The sequence below is a fragment of the Balaenoptera borealis genome (assembly GCF_965194805.1).
Source record: "Balaenoptera borealis genome assembly, chromosome: 6".
NCBI classification, from domain to species: domain Eukaryota; kingdom Metazoa; phylum Chordata; class Mammalia; order Artiodactyla; family Balaenopteridae; genus Balaenoptera; species Balaenoptera borealis.
Genome location: NC_138863.1, coordinates 38,630,503 through 38,636,502, shown reverse-complemented (window position 1 = coordinate 38,636,502; position 6,000 = coordinate 38,630,503).

The following is a 6,000-nucleotide window of genomic DNA, read 5'->3' as shown; positions in this document are numbered from 1 at the left end:
AATAAAAATGAAAAACTGAAAACGAACAAATCAAGTTTCAAGCTCATAGAAACTAGTGAAAGAACAAAGTAAACCAAAAGAAAATACAAAGAAGGGAATAATAAAGATAAAAGCAGAAATTGATGATAGAAAATTTAAAAAATAGATCTAGTAAATAAATTAAAATCCTATTTTAAAAAAATAAACAAAATAGACAAAACCACTAGTTAATTTGATAATTAAAAAGGGAAAAGGCATAAATACTGAAAAATGACAAGGTGGAAATAACCATTGAAACAGAAGAAATTTTAAGTCCTGAGAGACTACTTTGCACATCTTGCTGCAAATAAATTTGAAAACTTAGATGAAAGGGATAATTTCCTAGGGAAATACAGATGACCAAAATTGAGGCCCTTAATTATAGAAAGCTTAAACAGACTGATTTCTGTAGAAGAAATAGAGAAAGTTATTAAGAAATTACCTAACATAAACGTGGAATTCTACCAAACCTTCAAAGACTGGTACCCAAATGCTTCATCATTATTCCAGAGCATTAAAATGAAGGAAAACTTCCTAATACCTTTTTTAAGGCAAGTATAACATTGATACCTAAACCTGATAAAGATGATACAAAAAGAACACTACAGAGCAATATCACTCATGAATATTCATGCAAAAATACTAAAGAATCCACAAACAGAATTCAACACCATATCAAGAAAATAATATACTATAAACAAGTGGGCTGTATTCCAGGAATGCAAGGTTGGTTCAATATTACGCTATCTGTTAACATCATATACCATATTAAAAACCAAAAGGGAAAAATATTAAAAATCTATGGGAAAAATCATAATTATTTTCATAGATGCTGAAAAAGCCTACAACAAAAATCAACATCCATTGAAGATAAAAATACTCAAGAAAATAGGAATTGAGAGTTTTTAACAAGAGCAAATATATATAAAAATACAGATTTCACTTTATCTATAAATATATATGTTTATAAAATATATTATATAAAATTATATATACATATATATGTGTGTGTGTATATATACACATAGGTGATCCTTAAACAATATGGGTTTGAACTGCACAGGTCCATTTGCATGCAAATTTTTTCAATAAATATAGCACCTGTATTTTCATTTTACAAAACTTTAAATTAACTAAGTGTGGGGAAAAGTTTGTGTTCAATTAGAGATCACAATATGTGGAATCAAAAAAACTAGGATTTGAGTCCTGATTCTATACAAACGGTTTTACCTTCCTGCCCTTGAGTGAGGCATCTATCAATTCCTTTGTCTTTGAGGAAGAGATAGCAGCACATGGATTTTCTAATGCAGTGGGGTGGGGTTAGGGAGAGCAGTCAACTGCACAAACATAAATTTTATATATATATATATATATATATACACACACACACAAACTCCCCAGGCCAACCTTAACATGGAACCACTCAGAGAAAGGAATTCTGGAAAATGTAGTTCCAGCTTAATTAGACTGACACAGTTCAAACCACACATTCTGACCAGCAATGAGTATAGGTGGCCTGTAGGGGAGCTGGTCACATTCTATTTCTTGATTTGGGTGGTGATTTCATGGTTGTGTTCACTTTGAAATAATTCACTGGCCCCTACACATGATCTGAGCCCTTTTCCCTAAGTATATTATACTTTCACTAAATAAGCCATTTTTAAAAAGAAAATAAATGTGTTATAAAGTTATAAATATTAAAGTAATTTGGTACTGGCTCAGAAATAGACAAACAGTTCAGTGGAATAAAACAAAAGACATACAGATGGCCAAAAAGCACATGAAAAGATGCTTAACATCACTAATTATTAGAGAAATGCAAATCAAAACTACAATGAGGTATCAGCTCACATTGGTCAGAATGGCCATCATCAAAAAGTCTACAAACAATAAATGCTGGAGAGCGTATGGAGAAAGGGAACCTTCCTACACTGTGAGTGGGAAGGTAAATTGGTACAACCACTATGGAGAACAGTATGGAGGTTCTTTAAAAAACTAAAAACAAGAACTACCATATGATCCAGCAATCCCACTCCTGGGCAGATATCCAGAGAAAACTGTAATGTGAAAAAATACGTGTACCCCAATGTTCATTGCAGCACTATTTACAAGACCCAAGACATGGAAGCAACCTAAATGTCCATCGACAGAGGAATGGATAAAGAAGATGTGGTACGTATATACAACAATGGAATATTACTCAGCCATAAAAAAGAATGAAATAATGCCATTTGCAGCAACATGGATGGACCTGGAGATTATTATACTAAGTGAAGTAAGTCAGACAGAGAAAGACAAATATCATATGATATCACTTATATGTGGAATCTAAAAAGATGATACAAATGAACTTATTTACAAAACAGAAACAGACTCACAGACTTTGAAAACCAACTTATGATTACCAAAGGGGACATGTGGAGGGGAGGGATAATTTAGAAAGTTGGGATTAACATATACACACTACTATATATAAAATAATCAACAAGGACCTACTGTATAGCACAGGGAACTCTACTCAGTATTCTGTAATAACCCATATGGGAAAAGAATCTAAAAAAGAATGGATATATGTATATGTATAACTGAACCACTTTGCTGCACACCTGAAACTAACAGCATTGTACATCAGCTATACCCCAATATAAAATAAAAATTAAGTTCAAAAAAAAGAAAGAAAATAAATGTGTTGTAAAGTTATAATCATTAAAATAATTTAGTACTGGCTCAGAAACAAACAGTTCAATGGAACAAAACAGAAAGTCCAGAAATAGTCACCATTTGAATTTGCTATGTAATTAAGATGGTGTAAATAAAGAGTTAACAAAACCCTTTCTCCTTTTCCAAAAGGAAAAGACCTTGGATTCAACTTCTCCCAGCATTATTTGCCTGGAAACCTAATAGGGTAGGGTGTCAGCTGTGTTACCAGGCAGCATTGCTTATAGTAAAAATGACCCCCTAATGAGTAAATTGCACCTAGACTGGGAGGCTTATAACGCCTGGTGAGAAGCAGGGCCCTGGGGCTTCACTATGAGGTTCACTCTGTGAGCGAGTGCATACTTCCATGCTAGGCCCTGGAAGTGATGTTCATGAGCTTTTACAAACAATATTGGTTCCTATGGTGGTCTTGGTTCTTGTGTGGCTTTGTTCCTTTATACCTGTGCTGTTCCTTGGAAGCCAAAAGTCTAGCTCCTGGACTCTGTAAGGACCCCTGGTGATGACACATCTGATGCCGTTCTGCTGACATGCTGTAATTCCTGTCCTGTATCCTTCTATAGATCTAAATGAGGCTGATGCCAGGTGTGGCCTATTGGTCTTGTGACTGTGAGTGTCCCACTGGATTGAGTCACTGTGCTGGTCAAGCAGAGCGGACATTGCAGGTGGCATTTCAAAACAGTGGTAAAAAATTATTCAGTAAAGTCAATCGAGACACAGACTGGTTAGTCAGCCTTTTAGTAAAATAAAGGTGGGTTTCCACCTCATCCTACCTCAGTACAAGTCTTTATATTCAGATGGATTTTACACCTAAAGGGGAAGAACACCACATCTGGGTATATACTGAAAAGAATTGAAAGCAGGACCTTGAATAGAAATTTGTACACCAATGTTCATTGCATTATTCACAATAGCAAAAGGTAGAAACAACCCAAATGCCTATCAATGGATGAAGGGATAAATAAAACTTGGTATATAATAGAATGGAATATTATTCAGCCTTCAAAAGGAAGGAAATTCTGACACATACTACAACATGAATGAACCTTGAAGACATTATGCTAAGTAAAATAAGCCAGTCACAAAGGACAAAAACGGTATGATTCCACTTATATGAGTAGTCAAGTTCAAGTTCATAGAGAGAGAGAAAGTAGAATGACAGTTGCCAAGGGCTGGGGGAGAGAGAATAGAGAGCTCTCATTTAATGGGTACAGCATTTCAGTTGAGAAAGATGTAAAAGTTCTGGAGATGATGGTGGTGATGGTTGCACAAAAATGTCAATGTACTTAATGCCACAGAACTATACACTTAAAAACAGCTAAAATGGTAAATTTTATGTTATGTACATTTAACCACATTTTTTAAAGGTGGGGACAAAACCATAAAAGTACTAGATTATATGAGTAGAAAGTTTTGTCATCTTGTGGAGAGAAAGACATTTCTAAGAATGACACCCCAAACAGAAAACCTATAGGGGAAAAAAAAAGACTAGAGGGCTTCCCTGGTGGCACAGTGGTTAAGAATCCGCCTGCCAATGCAGGGGACATGGGTTCAAACCCTGGTCCGGGAAGATCCCACATGCCACAGAGCAACTAAGCCCGTGCGCCACAACTACTGAGCCTGCACTCTAGAGCCTGCGAGCCACAACTACTGAAGCCCGCGTGCCACAACTACTGAAACCTGTGCGCCTAGAGCCTGTGCTCTGCAACAAGAGAAGCCACCGCAATGAGAAGCCCGTGCACCGCAACGAAGAGTAGCCCCCGCTCGCCGCAACTAGAGAAAAGCCCGTGCACAGCAACAAAGACCCAACACAACCAAAAATAAAATAAATTAAAAAAAAAACAACTAGAAAAAAGAGTCCTTTATTTTATAAACAAAATTAACAAGCCAACAACATACTCACTGAGTTTTCTCCTCCTCGTCTACCTGTGTCTTGCACCTGTGGCCCACCTGGTATGGCGATGAGGCCCCCACCTCTGGGCAGTCAGTTGGCACCCACACGGGTCCTGGCTTACAGCTGGGAGAGACCACTTTAGTCTGAATCTCACAGAGGATACACAAGGCCTCCTCACTGTCAGATGAGCAACCATGGCAAATGCGACAGGTTTCTTTCCCCCAAATCCCCCTGAAATAAAAAGGTGTGTGATAAGCAAGACTTTGGGGGGTTTGCAAAGCCTCCAGTAGCACTGGGGTTGCTCCTCATCCACAGCCAGGTGCTCTGCCCTCTTTCCAGACCCAGAAGAGGTCCTCCTGCTGCCAAGTTACTCGAGTCAAATTGGTGAATGGTTGGTGATTTCAGGACTGTCTCCAACAAACCACCTATCATACCCATTAATCTCAAAACATAGCCTTAGTTCTCAGCAGCTGATGGACCAGGGAAGAAATCTATTCGAATCTGATGCTTATTAAAAATGATGTGTTTCACATACTTCTCTGAAATGCAAGAGAAATGATGCTTTGCAAGTGACAGATTTCTTCCCTCCTTACTTCCTGCAGGAGAGCCACCAGTTCAGGGACCTGTTTCTCATGCTCTTCCAAAGCCCTTTCAACATCATTGAATCGTTACCCACAGTAGCACCACCAACTACTTCATATCCCAACCACTCTCCAGTGACGCCCTGTACTGGCAAATGTAAACTGTCTTCTCTTTCTTCTCCATCATGAGCATCTGGGAACCCCTATTCCTAACATGCTAGTTCTGTTTGGCAGTTGAGGGCATCCTGAACTCAGGGCACATTGAACTGATCAATCTAAGTTTGCTTGTTCAGTACCTGTAATTCATACACAGCCTCTACCTCTGGGAGACTATTTAAAATGCCTAAGAATTTTAAAATTCAAATAACAGCATTAATTAAAAATGTCTTAATATGGTCCCTCAAATCTGTACAGTCCAATATGGCAGCCAAAGCTATTATAATTTTAATTTAAATTAAATTTAAATAAATTAAAATTAAGTATAATTTAAAATTCAGCTCCTTAGTCGCACTAGCCCCATTTCAACAGCTCAATAGTGTCTAGTGCCCACCGAACTGGACCGCACAGACGTGGAACATTTACATCACAGGAAGTTCTATCGGACAGCACTACCTTAAACCATGGATCTCTGCCCAAACTCTTTCCAACACTCATTAAATGTCTACGCTTCTATAATTCCCAGGTGTAGTGAGATGACATGCCTGTTCCTAGCCTTCAACTTCCATATTAACCTTCTTTCCATTTCTAGGTTGGGTGCTGGGGGAGCACAAAGCGCTATCCTGCTCTTAATAC